Raw genomic sequence first — 15296 nt, forward strand, 5'->3', positions numbered from 1 at the left:
ATTTAGCATTTACTTTGCATCATATGCTATGCTAAGTACTTTACATGATTTAACCCATTTTGATTTTCACAGCAATACCATAAAGTAGACACTAGTTTCTCTCATTTTTGCTGATGAGGTAAATGAGGGTTAGAAAGTGGATGGAACAGAAATATAGCACACCTAATACTGCACAAGGACTGGCCTTGAAAGCAGGGCTTACATCTTTGTCTCCAGAGTTCCAGCTCTGTACCTCTGCTCTACTCTTTACACATTTTTCTCTTCATGTCCTCCTTTTAGTAGACTGGAATAACTTTTGAAACTTCCAGAACTAGACATGGCCCATGACTGTGTACTTTTAAAGACTTACTTTTACAGAATACTTAATCTAGCCTTCCAAATACTAGTAAGTCTTTTTAGGTCATGGCCCATGTGCTACCCCATCGTCATCTGTCTATAACCCCAGAAATGTAGTTGTAGTAAAATATCATCTTAAGGGAATGCCTGAATAAAAAATGCATGAATCAGACTTCATTCTATTTATTTCATAAACTGTTTTACACAGCCACTGATTCTGTATTTAGAAAATTATACATAATGCTTTTTTTAAAGGTGCCCTTTCTAAAGACAGAATGCTTTCCTTTAATGGAATTAGGATATTCCAGATATGTTGGTGTAGTCACACTTTTCCTTGCTTTGATATTTCAAGAGAAAAATCAGGTATTTTAGATTTATTCAGATCCTCTTATTTAAAGCTTAGAAATTATTTTCCTACTTTCCCCAATTATTTGGGTCACTTTTATTTTCTAAAGTTATAAATTGAATATTTTGATATTTTTAGAATAACAAGAGAAATGATATGTTATTTATTGGCTCCATCAACTTATTTTTCTGAAACTAGAAAAAGAATGGGCTTATAATTCATAAATTAGACCTAGAATCCCAAGGGAATCACAAAACTCCTCCTCTGGCTTCTTCCTTCTAAATATTGTATGTCTTTAATTGAAGAGAATTCTTGATCTTGTTAAGCCCAAAGAATATAAAAATTTTATTTCCATTCAGAAAGTATTTTTCATCATTATATCAAAGGCTTTGAGAGTAGGCAAGTTGTCATAAGTTAGCCAACGTAATACTGCAATGAGAGCTTAAAATGCATCTTGTCCTAGTTACGTTTACCTAGTATCTAGGCTAACTAAAGCCAAAAAGACCCAAACACTTTCTTGACCTTGTAATTGTCTTCAAAGTTTAGTCACACACACACACACACACACACACACACACACACACACACACACACCCTGAGGGTGAAAAATTGATCTTTATTCTTATTTTTAAGCTTCAAAGAAAATGTTGTTTAAAAAGGACACCAGGGCATGGGTCCAGGAAAGACTTTATACTGATTGTTCACTATCATATTCTGTGTGTTTCCTCACTGAGAGTATGAGTCTTCTTACTTTCATCAGAACTGCAATATTAATAAAAAGAAATAGGTAAATGCAATTAAATCAACTACAAATGTTTCTTTCTGATTTACTTTACTAAATTGGAAACCTCAAAGACAGTATACTCTCTGGACCAATCTAACTGGCAAATTATAGTATGAGTCATATTCTTAAAGGAAAAATTTTACTACCATATTCCTGTTTTCAGATGCTATAAAACGGTCTCCAAATATCAGTCCAATCCAATTAAAATTTCTAATAAAAGCCTTATAGGCCCTCTAGAATTTAAACCCACACAACTTATTTTCTTCTATATTCTAGCTCAAGTCTGTACTCCAGTCCCAGATAGGTCTGCTTATGAATGTTCTTTCATGTTGTTTACCCACTGAAAGTACCCTCCTAGACCCCCTTATCTAATCATGTCCCCAGCCATTTCAGAACATCATTCTTGAATCTCCTTCTTTGTGGAGCAACAAAGACTCTAACATTCCTGTGCAGCTGAAATGAGGCTATGGAGTTTGGAGTTTATTTTATCATCAGTGAGAGAAGACTAGAGGTAATTAAGCAAGGCAGTGATATAATATGCTTATAAATCTCTTGTCTTTACTGTGGTGGCCTGGCTTAAGTAAAAGAAGACATTTTTGAAAAAAGTGATTTAAATTCTGAGCTAAAGTGATAAATAAGAATTTGATCCAGCCAATGATTCAGACCATAAGGAAAGATTGCTTAAGCGACCTTACTGGAAATGTAAAGCAAATTTGTAGTTAACTGTAATATCAATTTTCTTATGACAGGTTCTTTTTTTTTTTTAAAAGATTTTATTTATTTATTTGACAGAGAGAGACAGCAAGAGAGGGAACACAAGCAGGGGGAGTGGGAGAGGGAGAAGCAGGCTTCCCGCCGAGCAGGGAGCCTGATGCAGGGCTCGATCCCAGGACCCTGGGATCATGACCTGAGCCGAAGGCAGACGCTTCACGACTGAGCCACCCAGGCACCCCATGACAGGTTATTTCTTAATAATAATATCTACTAACATTCTGTTACTTATCAAAATGAAGTTTTAACTGAATCACAATAAAAGTATTAAAAGAGAAATCAGTGGAATACTACTGGCATGAGAATTTATTCCTAGTAGTTTCACTGGACAAATCATATATATATCAGAGGTTAGGTAGGTCTCTGATGGGTTTATATTGCTCTAAAAAATTTACTGTTTGCCTTTTCTTGTCCCTATTCTACTTGGTAGTGTCATGCTAGTCCTGATCCAGGCCCCTTTGAGGAAGTATTGGTCAATGGGAAAGGCAGGACTCCAGCCATTAGGGCCAGTGGTTGCCTCCTCTTGAGCAATCAGGAAGCAGGACCCAAACCTTCTTTAATCTCCTAAGCAGTATAACAGATGGTGAAGGAAGAAAGTAAGAGAGAACAGAGAATAGAACAGAGAGGACGGAGGAGAGGGGAGGGAAGGGGAGGGGAGGGGGAAAAGGAGGGGAGGGACAAAGAGAGAGACAGAGTGAGGAGGAGCTGACTTTGGTCTGGTGACAGAGTGAGACACTAATTTTGGATGCAGCATGCCCTGAAATGTCACTTTAAATGTCTTCTAGACAAGTGGTTCAGGGAACTTATGCCAGGTTCTTAGGTGTAATGATAAAGTCTCCTAAGAAACTTCTACATAAGGGGCAATTATATCTCTAACTTCTCACCCAAGCTCCAGATTCTTATATCTGGTTGTCTCTTTGACATCGACATTGATACTTGAAGGTCTAATGGTCATCTCTAAATTTGAATGGGTTTAAAACCAAACTCTTGATTTCCACTCTCAATCCCCAAACCTGCTTCCCCTCACTTCTCTTACCTTAATTAATGTCAAATTTCATTCTTTGAATTATTCTGGCTAAAAAATTATATGTCTTCCATTCCTCCTCCAACATCACACAACCAATACATCAGCAAATCCTATTATTGACTTCTAGTTTTATACCATTATAATCAGAAAAGATACTTGATATGGATCACTCCTCTTAAATTTGCTAAGACTTCTTTTGTGATGAATCATCTATCCTGGATACTGTTCCATATGTGCTTGAGAAGAATGTGTATTCTGCTGCCATTGGATGGGATGTTCTATAAATGTCTGTTAGGTCCATTTGGTCTAATATATGGTTCAACTCCAACATTTCCTTGTTGATTTTCTGTCTAAATGATCTATCCATTGTTAAAAATGGGGTATTGAAATCCCCTACTATTATAATATTGTTGTTTATTTCTCCCTTCAAGTCTTTTAGTATTTGCTTAATATATTTAGGTGTCCTGATGTTGGGTATATATGTATTTAGGATTGTTATATCTTTTTGATAAATTGACACTTTATCACTATATAATGACCTTTGTCTCTAGTTACCATTTTTAGCTTAAAGTCTATTTTTTTCTAATAAAAGTATAGTTTCCCCTGTGTTCTTTTTTTTTCCATTTGCATCGTCCATCTTTTATAATCCCTTCACTTTGAGCCTATGTGTGTCCTTAAAGCTGGAATGAGTCTTGTAGGAAGCATATAGTTGGATCTTGTTTGGTTTTGTTTTGCTTTTCCATTCAGCCACTGTATATATTTTCATTGGAGAATTCAACACATTTACATATGAAGTAATTATTGATAGGTAAGGACTTACTAATGCTATCCTATTTTTTTGGTTGTTGTGTAGTTCCTTTATTGCTTTCTTCCTCTCTTGCTGCTTTCCTTTGTGATTTAATGATTTTTCCATAGTAGTATGCTCTGATTCTCTTCTCTTAATCTTTGTGAATCTACTATAGGTTTTTGCTTTGCAGTTAGCATGAGGCTTACATAAAACATCTTATAGGTATGTCTATTGTACATTGATAACAACTTAACCTTGATTACATACAAAAGCTCTACTCCCTCTTTTTTGTTTCTGATGTCACAATTTGCCTCTTCTTATATTATGTATTCATTAACAAATTATTGTATCCATAATTATTTTTTAATACTTTTGCCCTTTAGCCCTCTACTGGTGGAGTTAACATACCACCATATTACAGTGTTTGAGTATTCTGAATTTGACTATATACATATATGTGTATATATATATATATATTCTTACCTTTATCACTGTTTTATATATTTTCATATGTACTAACTAGCATCCTTTCTTTTAAGCTTGAAGAACTCCTTTTTAGCATTTCTCATAGGAGATAGGTTTAGTGGTTGTGAATTCCTACAGGTTTTGTTTGTCTGGGAAAGACTTTATCTCTCCTTCATTTCTGAAGGATAGCTTTGCCAGGTAAAGTATTCTTGGTTGACAGTTGTTTTTTTTTTTTTTTTTTCCTTTCAGCACTTTGAATATATTATCCCACTCTCTCCTGGCCTGCAAGTTTTCTGCTGAGAAAATGACCGATAGCCTTGTGGGGACTCCTTTTTAAGTTATAAGCTTTCCCCCAACTAGTTGCTTTTAAGGTTCTCTTTTTGTCCTTGATTTTTGACAGTTTTTTAATAATGTGTTTTGGAGAGAGTTTCTTTAAGTTGATATTGTTGAGTGACCTATAAACTTCATGAACTTGGATATCTAAATTTCTCTCTAGATTTGGGAAGTTCTCAGCCATTATTTCCTTAAATAAGCTTTCTTCCTCCTTCTTCTCTTCTCCTTCTGGAACTTTGTAAATTGGTCCTTTTGATGGTATCCTGTAGTTCAGGTAGGCTTTCTTTATTCTTCCTAATTCTTTTTTCTTTGTCTTCCTCTGTTTGGATAATTTCAAAATTCTTATCTTCAATTTCACTGATTCTTCTGCTTGATCAAGTCTGCTATTGGTGCTCTCTATCGCGTTTTTCATGGCATTCATTGAATTCTTCAGCTCCAGAATTTCTGTTTGGTTCTGTTTTATGATTTATATCTATTCATTAAACTGCTAATTTTGTTCATTGTTTTCCTGATTTCACTGAAGTATTTTTCTGTGTTTTCTTGTAGCTCATTGAGTTCCCTTTAAAAAGCTAATTTGAATTCTCTTTATTGGGTAAATCATGGATCTGCATGTCTTTGTGTTTAGTTACTGGAAGATTATTGTGATCCTTCAGTGGTGTCAAGGTTTCTTGATTTTTTTTTTTTTTTAATGTTGGGAGTTTTGTATTGCTGTCTTCTCATTTGAAATAGTATCAGCTCCTCCAGTCTTTACTAAATGCCTTCAGGTGAGAAGTAACTTCCATTAGCCTTGCTAGAGATTGAGGTTTTCTCAAACCTATTAATACATCTGCTCCATGCATCTTGCTCCCTCTTGTGGTAGAATTCTTAAGCTTGTATGCCTTCTCTCAATCCTGCAACACAGCAGGCTCAGGGCTAGCAGCCTCTTGTTTTCCCAAGGGTGGTGCCACATCTCAAGTTTGTGGTCTCTTGCTGGCCTGCAGATTTAGGCCTGCTTTCTGTGCATGCTCACTAGCCAGCCTCTAAAGCTTGCTTTTGCCCACCATCTTCAGAACCATGCACAGGGTGTTGGCCAGAGTGGAGAGGCTGTGTGGGTGAGGCACACAAGGTGCTGCGTTTGCCCATGGACCAATTGGGGGTATCCACAGATAGGGTTTTCTCAGCACTTTGTGAGTAGGCTTCTTGATGGAGTTCATAATGCAGTTAATAGGACCCATTGTCCCTTTAATGCCCTCTGGATCATATGTATCCCTTCCCCAGACTTTTCCCACCCTCTAGTCATGGAGCTCTCCACTTAGTTCTCTAAATGACCCCATTTAGAGGTAAAGAGTAAAGAGAGAAATGAGTTTCTTTGGCAGCATTCACACAGCTGGAACCTGGGTGCTCACTCACACTCTCCCTTTCCCCCACAGGAGAAATCATGGGCCCAGGAAAAGCTCTCTTAGCCCTAAACTCTACCACTTTGGGGGAGGAGTTATTTGGGTAAAATCAAACTGTTCCTCTTTTTCACTCCAATGCATCTAAACTCAAAACTCACATTCCTCTTCTCTAACAGAGTGCTAGATCTTCTCCTCTGGAAACCTAGACTTCAGCAAAGGCTCTCTCATCCAAAGGTGATTGTCTAAGATTGTGTTCTCCAGGGGCTCCTGGTTTGGGGTCAAGAAGGGCTGGAGCTACTTAATGCATCATTTCACTATCTCTAGCCAGGATCAAGGTCCATCTGCCTATATTACCTGATGCATGGGTGGGTGAGACTCCTCCTTGTGCCCTTGGCCCACAGCTGTGGTGCTAGATCACACAGCTCCCACAAAGTCACTTTTATTCATGGATGGGTGCTGAATATTTGTTGTTGGGGAAGGGAGAATAACACATTAAACCCACAGCCAATAGCACAAAACCCATGCCTGAATGAAGCTTATCTAACACACATATTTTTCTGTAAGGTACATCACAGCTTCCTTGCACTTAGGAACACATTCTCCCCCCCATCCCCCCACTGAGAGCTAAAAAGACTCCCCTTCACCACTTAACAGCATTACAGGGGGAGGGTTACCAGGCTCTCAGATTTTACTGTCCTCATTGTACCCCCCACCCCATAGGGTCAAGCATGACCCAAGCAGAACCTCAGAAGTTGTCACCAGCTCTGCACTCTGAAATAATAAGGACTTCAAATCTTCTACCAATTCCATTCTCCAATCCAACACACTTCCCAAATGCAGGGACGAGGATGGGATATCAGGAAACCTCATTAAGAGAGATAAAGGAGAAAATGATTTTAAGTGGTATCAACATTTTCTAAAGCTCAAATTATGCCGCTGCCCTAAAACTGACAAATTAAATAACCCAACAAATGGCCATGATGCAGGTCAAAGGGAACTGATACTGTTCCCTTCATTGTGAGGGAGAGGACAGAAACAACCATGGTGATCTTATGTCACCATAATGCTGATGTCACTTCACCTTGGCTTTAAAATATATTTTAACATCTGATAAATAAAGCTAGCTCTCTCTCTCTGCTTTTTGTTTTCAGAATTTTGCTGGCTATTCTCTCTTTTTTGTGGTGGTGGATTGGGATTGGGATGGATGAAGGTAAAAAAATAAAGCACTAGATTACAGGATGGCTATGGCATTTGAAAAGTATGGGAACAATGGTAATTATAAGAATTGTGGAGCTGCTGCAGGCTCTTGTCAACTCTTTTAGAAGCCTGAAGAAGAAAAAGACAAGCTCAGGTCATCCAACTATTAATTCATACATTAGTGACTTAATGGTATTGTTTAAGGTGATCCTTACCTTCTCCAAGCTCTATGAAAATTTTATAAGAGTATCAGTGCTATGATAAATATGGAATGCCCAGCCTTTCCAGGTCTCCAATGTCAACAGGGCCCTGATAGGAAAAGGATGGGATCCTAAAACTCATTGGCAAGTTTGAAACTTGCCTGAAACTAATACCACCAGAATACCCTGAATGGCAGAACAGACCCCTACCCCTTGTTAGAAGAGAGCAGTCTCCCTTTAGCTAAAAATCTCGCAAGACCCTCATCTGACACATGTGCCTCAAAGATAATGTGTGTCAGCATCAAGATCTACCTTCTCCTTGAACAGAAAAATGTTGTCTCTGCTTGAGGAGAAAATACAGTTGATCATGACTATTCATGAACTCCGTATTTGTGAATTTGCCTACTCACTAAAATTTATTTGTAACCCAAAATCAATACTCACAGCACTTTCATGGTCATTTGTCATCATGTGCATAGCTGCAAAAAAAATCTGAGCTGCTTGTTGCACACACCCAGCTGAAGTCAAACAAGACCATGTTTGTTTCAGTTCTCATACTGTAAACAAGTCCTTTCCCCAGTCTATTTAGTATCATGTTTTCCACATTTTTGTGTTTCTTGTTGATTTTTTAGTTTTGGAAATGTTGCCTAGTGTTTCCAAGTGTAAGAAAGCTATGATGCCTTACAGCCTTTATAGCGCTACTGGCTGTGAGTTCAATGATAATGAATCGATATTACATATTTTTTAAAGATTTTATTTATTTATTTGACAGAGAGAGAGAGAGAGAGAGAGAGAGAGAGCACAAGTAGGCAGAGAGGCAGGCAGAGGGAGAGGGAGAAGCAGGCTCCCCGCTGAGCAGAGCCTGACGCAGGGCTTGATCCCAGGACTCTGGGATCATGACCTGAGCCGAAGGCAGACGCATAACCGACTGAGCCACCCAGGCACCACGATCAATATTACATATTAAATAAGGTGTTTTAAAACAGAAACATACATATAGCAATGTGTGTATTGATCAGTTGAGTAAAGTGTTCTGACTCCAGACTAGTAGAAATCTAACCATGTATTTATCCTACAAGTAATGGCTCAATGACTTGATAGAAAATAACTACCTCAGGACGCCTGGGTGGCTCAGTTGGTTAAGCGACTGCCTTCGGCTCAGGTCATGATCCTGGAGTCCCGGGATCAAGTCCTGCATCGGGCTCCCTGCTCGGCAGGGAGTCTGCTTCTCCCTCTGACCCTCCCCCCTCTCATGTACTCTCTCTCTCTCTCATTCTCTCTCTCAAATAAATAAATAAAATCTTAAAAAAAAAAAGAAAATAACTACCTCAAATAACAAGAGTTGACTGCACTCTATACATGAAAGGAATTTCAGGTTTCAGCTAAGAAGTACTTGCAGGAACTAGAGGAATACCTTTGGGAGTAGACTGGTGGTAGTGAAGGTAAGGAAATATAAGACTGGATAGGGAAAATTTTATTGACATGGGGAACATCCTCCCGTACCTTGTGATTTGACATTCTGGCAAGGATGCCTGGAGCCAGTCCTAATATGGTTTCAGACAGCATTTGGAAGCTTTAACATGATGATGCCAACATAAATGAGGTGGGGATAATAGAAATGCTTTGGAACAGTATTAAAGACTCAGAAAGCTCCAGATGTTGAAATTTTGAATAGATATTTGATGTGAGACTGGAGAATCGACCACCCAGCTTTATTTCATGGAAGAACTCAGAGGACACATTCTTCATTAAGGCAATGAGGAATCTACAAATGAGAGAGCTCAACAGCTCAGGGCTGATGGTAGGACATACTGCCATGGAACAGACTGTCTTACTTATTACCAGAAAAGTTCTTTTCATGCAGACTTGTAGCATGTACAAAATTTGACCATATAACTGGCCATAAAGTAAGTATACACAAATTCAAAGAGTGAAATAATGCAAAGAATGTACTTTAACAACTATGCAACAGCTATTAGAAATTAATAGCAAAATCTAACTAGAAAATCTCTTAAAGTTTTAGGTTTTACATTTATATATATATACATTTTATTTAGTTAATTTTTCTTTATTGTGTGACATATGGATCAAAACTTTTTAAATATGGATATCTAATTGTTGTGGAACCATTTGTTTAAAGACTCTCTTTCTGCACTGAGTGTAACTTAACCTTATTAGATCTTTGTCAAGGATCAATTGAAAATATATGTATAGGTCTATTTCTAGATTCTCTATTCTGTTCCATTGATCTCTTGTCTATCTTTATGGCAACAGCACATTCTGTTGATTTACTGTACATATGCTTAATTTCATGTTTCAACTTTACTGGGCTAAGGGATACCCAGCTAGCTGCTGAAATAATTTCTGAGTGTGTTTGTGAGAGTGTTGCTAGAACAGCTTAGCATTTAATCAGTACACTGAGTTAAGAATACCTACCCTCACCAATGTGGGTGGGCATTATCCAATCTGTTAAGGCCCAGATAGAACAAAAAGGCAGAGGAAGGTTGAATTCTCTTTTCTTGAGCTGGGACATCCATTTTTTCCTGCCCCCAGATGACAAGAGTTCCCAATTCTGGGGCCTTTGTACTCCAGGACTTATATCAGCTGTGCTGCCCTCCTGCTCCTCCAGGCCTTTAGTCTCAAACTGGAGTTATACCATCAGCTCCCTTGGTTCTCATGTCATCACTCAGACTGAATTATACCACCATCTTTCCTTGTTCTCCAGCTTGCAAATAGTTAGACTTCTCAGCCTCCAGCACTGTGTGAACAAATTCCTATATTAAATCTCCTCTTATATTTATCTCTATTATGTCCCATTAGTTTTGTTTCTCTGGAGAACCCTAATATCCTATAATTTTATAATAAATCTTTAAGTCAGGTAGTGTAAGTTTCCAACTTGGTTCCTTTCCAAAGTTGTTTTAACTATTCTAAGTCTTTTGCAGTCCATATGAATTTCAGAATCAGCTTGCCAATTTTATAAGAAAAACCTGCTGTAATTTTGCTTGGGATTGTATTGAATTGACAGATGAATGTTGGGGGAACTGACATCTTAAACAGAGTCTTCTGATCCATGAATATGGTGTTTCTCTCCATTTATTTAGTTCTTTAATCTCTTGCAGCAATGTTTAATAGGTTTCAGTTTATAGGTCTTGCACATCTTTTGTCAGATTTATTCCTAAGCATTCCATATTTGTTAATGATATTTAAACTTTATTTTTAAAATTTCAATTTCTAATTGCTTATTACAAAAATGTAAAAATACAATTGATTTTAAAATAATGACCCAGTATCAGGCAACCTTGCTAAACTCATTTATTAGTTCTAAAAGCTTTTTTATGAATTCCACCATATTTTCTACACTATCTTCTATAAATAAAATATTACTTCTTCCTTACCAATCTGGGTGGATTTTATTATTTTTCTTGCCTAATTGCATTGGATAGAACCTCTAGTAAAATATTAAATAGAAGTGGTGAGAGCAGCCATACACATCATGTTTCTAACATCAGGAAAAAAACATTTTATCTTTCACCACTGAGAATATTAGCTGTAGGATTTTTGTAGAGGTCATTTATCTGTTTGAAGAAATTCCCTTGTCCTAGTTTGCCAAGAGGTTGTTTTCTTCCAAATTAGCAATGGAAGTTGGATTTTGTCAAATGATTTTCATCTACTGAGATGATTATATATATTTTTTAATTTTTTGCTCTGTTAATGTGAATTACATTGATTGATTTTCAAATGTTAAGACAACTTTACATTTTTAGGATAAGCTCTACTTGGGCATGATATACTATCCCTTCTATATATTGTTGGATTTGATTTGTTAAAATTTCACTTAGAACTTTTACATATACGTTCATGATTGATACTGTTCTGTAGTTTTCTTTTCTTGCAGTATCTTTGTGTGGTTTTGGTATCAGAGTGATGCTGGAGCCATAAAGTGAGTTGAGAAGTATTCCCACCTCTTCAGTTTTCTGCAGAACTGGTATTCTTTCTTTCTTAACTGTTCTGTAGAATTCAGCAGAACTTGGAATTTGTGACTCAGGGTTAGGGCAAAAATTCGTTAGATATGACACAAAAGCATGATCCAAAAAGAAAAAACAAAAGATTGATAAGCTGGACTTCATTAAAATTAATAACTTTTCTTTGAAAGATACTGTTAATAAAATGAAAAGACAAACTACAAACTGAAAAAATGTATTTGTAAAAACATATCTGATTAAAGAGTTGTATTCAAGATATATAAGGAATTCTCAAAAATGCAATAATAAAGAGAAAAAACCCAATAACAGATATGTAAAAAGTTTGAACAGACATTTTGCCAAAAAGACACATGGATGACAAATAAGCACAGTAAGAGGTACTCAGTATCAGCAGTCATTAGGTAAATGTAAATTATAACCACAGTAAGATAATGTACTTTGTTAGAATGTCTGAAATTAAAAAATGATTTACTAAAGTGCTAATGTGGAGGAACTTAAACCTTTGTACAAGGCTGTTGGGAATGCAAAATGGTAGGATATCTTAAGGTAACAATTTGGCAGTTTCTTTAAAAGTTAAACATGTATGTCCCATATACTCCAGCCATTCTACTCCTATGTATTTACCCAAGATAAATGAAAGTATATGTCCATATGAAGACCTGTAAGCAAATATTCATAGTAGCCTTATTGAATTAGTCAAAAATTGGAAACAACCTAAAGACTGATCAATAGGTATAAACACAGCCATAAATAGAACACTACTCAGCAATAAAAATCAACTGTTGATACATGAAACAACATGGATTAATCTAAAAATTATGACACTAAGTGAAAGAATTCAGGCCAAAAAAGTGTACATATTGCATGAGAACATTATATAAAATTTTATACCATGCAAATTAATCTATAATGACAGAAAGCAAGTAAGTCATTGCCTGGAGATAGATGGGCAAGGAGAAGTATGAAGATTACAAAGGGGCATGGTGAAACTTTTGAAGATGATGGATATGTTCAATATCATTATTGTGGCGATGGCCTCATGGGTGCTTACGTGTATATATTATTTTTAAAAAACTTTTTGTACATTTAAATATGTGCAGTTTATTATATGTCAATTTTTCTTCAGTAAAGGTGATAAAAATTTAAATACATTAAAAATATCATAAAGAAAATAAAAACTCAAACCATGAATGGAGAGAAGATAATTTGCCACAGTATAGATTACAAAGGATTGGGATTCAGTAAATCCCCTAAAAATCAATCAGAAAATAGGTAACAACTCAATAGAAAAGCAGGTTAAAGTAATGAATAGAAATTTCACAGATGAGGATGCCTAAGTGGCTCTCAAACATATGAAATTATATTCAATTTCTTCAGTATGGAAATTAAAAGCACTTTCCAGATTGGTTAAAATGGAAAAGTTAGGGCGCGCCTGGGTGGCTCAGATGGTTAAGCATCTGCCTTCAGCTCAGGTCATGATCCCAGGGTACTGGGATCGAGTCCCGCATCGGGCTCCCTGCTAGGCGGGGAGCCTGCTTCTCCCTCTGCCTCTGCCTCTCTCTCTCTGACTTTCATGAATAAATAAATAAAACATTAAAAAAATGGAAAAGTTAGACAAAATTAAGTGTATGTGAGGATGTGGAAAAATAGAAATTGGATATAAATTGGTATAGCCACTTTTGAAAAGTTTGCTATATCCAGGAAAATTGAACACACTTAAATTCTACCAACCCATAATTCCACTATTAGATATATGCCTAAATAAATTGTTGAATGTGTGTTTATAAGCAAGAATACTTATTGCAACATTGTTTAAAAAATTATATAAACAGTCTCAATATCCATTAACAGTATAAAGGGTATATAACTTATGGCATATTCATACAACAGTATACTCATATTATAAACATGTAAAATGAATGAACTATAGTATATATACAACCACATGATTATAACTTAAAAACAATGTTGAGTGAAAGAAGCAAGTTACAGAATTCTTACAAATTCTTAGAAATTTCAAAAGCAGGTAAAACTGAAGAGTGTTTTTTAAGAGCTATATGCTTAGGTAGCAAAATAAAAACAAAAAGTCCCACAATAAATATTAAGGAAAGCAAGAGAATGATTAATTCAGGGTACGGTTTATCTTTGGATAGGGGCAATGAATGAGGTCTCAGATGCTATCTGAGAATGCATCTGAGATATAGTAATATTCTGTTTCTGGCCTCGATACGGATACATGGATTTTGGGTTTATTACTACCATTGAATTTGTACATTTATATTTTGCACAGTCTTTGTTAGGTATGCTCTATTTCACATTTTTTGGAATGTTTAATAGGAAGTATGACAGGGTAGGAAACTGGTTACAAGGTTAATGCAGTTATTTACACAAAAGAATTCTAAAGACTTGGAGCTCTGTATTTTCTGTAAGTCAGGGTAGTTAACTTGAATAATTATTTGTAATTAAATGAGTTAGTTTTCCACCTCCAACTCTTTTCTTACTGATTCCTATAATGTACACGTATATAAGTAGATAGCAAAGAATGAATATACTAGATAAGTTTTCAGTACCAATTCCAGAAATCCAGTGCTATCCCAAGTATTCTTAAGGGTTACCTGCCCAACCTTGTGTTGGGACTGTTAATTTGGCTTTGAATGAAACACAATAGGGTAGTGGTTCTCAAACTTAAGTGATCACACTTAAATATAAGGATTACACACACATGTAAGGGTCATACTTTGTTAAGAAGCAGATTAATTAGAACTTATACAAAAAATTCTGATGTAACACACTGGAATGGGACCCAGGAAATTGCATTTTAAAAACAAGCACTCCCCAATCATATTCATGCAGATGGTCTAGACTAGAGGAAATGCTGGTTTTACTGATTAAAAGTTCTGGAATGAGACTGATCTGGGTTCAAATGAAGTGTATCTAGTTATTTCCTAGGGGTAAAATCCTGGGCCAGTTATTTTACCTCTTTATGATTCATGATCATCTTGTGAAATGGGACTGTAATAGTTCCCACTTTATAGGACTGCTATATGAGTTACATGAAGTGATATATTTAAAAGGTTTCGTGCAGAGCCTGGTACATAGAAAACTTTTATTTACAATTACAACTCTTGGTAGTGCTGGTGGTGGTGATTCTGTAGTCAATCCAGCTTCTTAACTCCCTACAAAAAGTTGATTCAAATCCCTATTACATGCATTTTATTTTAGAGATATATATATTTATTTGAGAAAGAGAGAGAGTGAGAGAGAGAGAGCAGGGGGAGTGAGAGGGAGAGAGAACCTCAAGCAGACTCTCCACTGAGTGTAGGGCATGACACGGGCTCAATCCCACAACCCTGAGGTCATGACCTGGGCTGAAATCAAGAGTAGGATGCTCAACCAACTGAGCCACCCAGGCGGCCCTACATGCATTTTAGTATCCAGTCCTCCTTATGATTTTATACACATTTCTGATGGGCTTATATTTTCATGGACCCCTCTGGCTCTGATTTTCTGCTTCTGAGAAATTTTTGTTCCTTGTTCTATATTACCCATGGCTATTTACTTCTTTGTCATAATTTTAAGGAAAAGGCAAAAATGGTCTTTTATACTTCATTTCCTTCAGAGCAACAGAAATATAAAGCTGTTGCATGTAGCAAATATGTAGTTGAAGACCTGGGAGCTACCTTAAGTGCTA

The sequence above is a fragment of the Zalophus californianus genome, chromosome 4, assembly GCF_009762305.2.
Source record: "Zalophus californianus isolate mZalCal1 chromosome 4, mZalCal1.pri.v2, whole genome shotgun sequence".
In the NCBI taxonomy this organism is placed as follows: Eukaryota; Metazoa; Chordata; class Mammalia; order Carnivora; family Otariidae; genus Zalophus; species Zalophus californianus.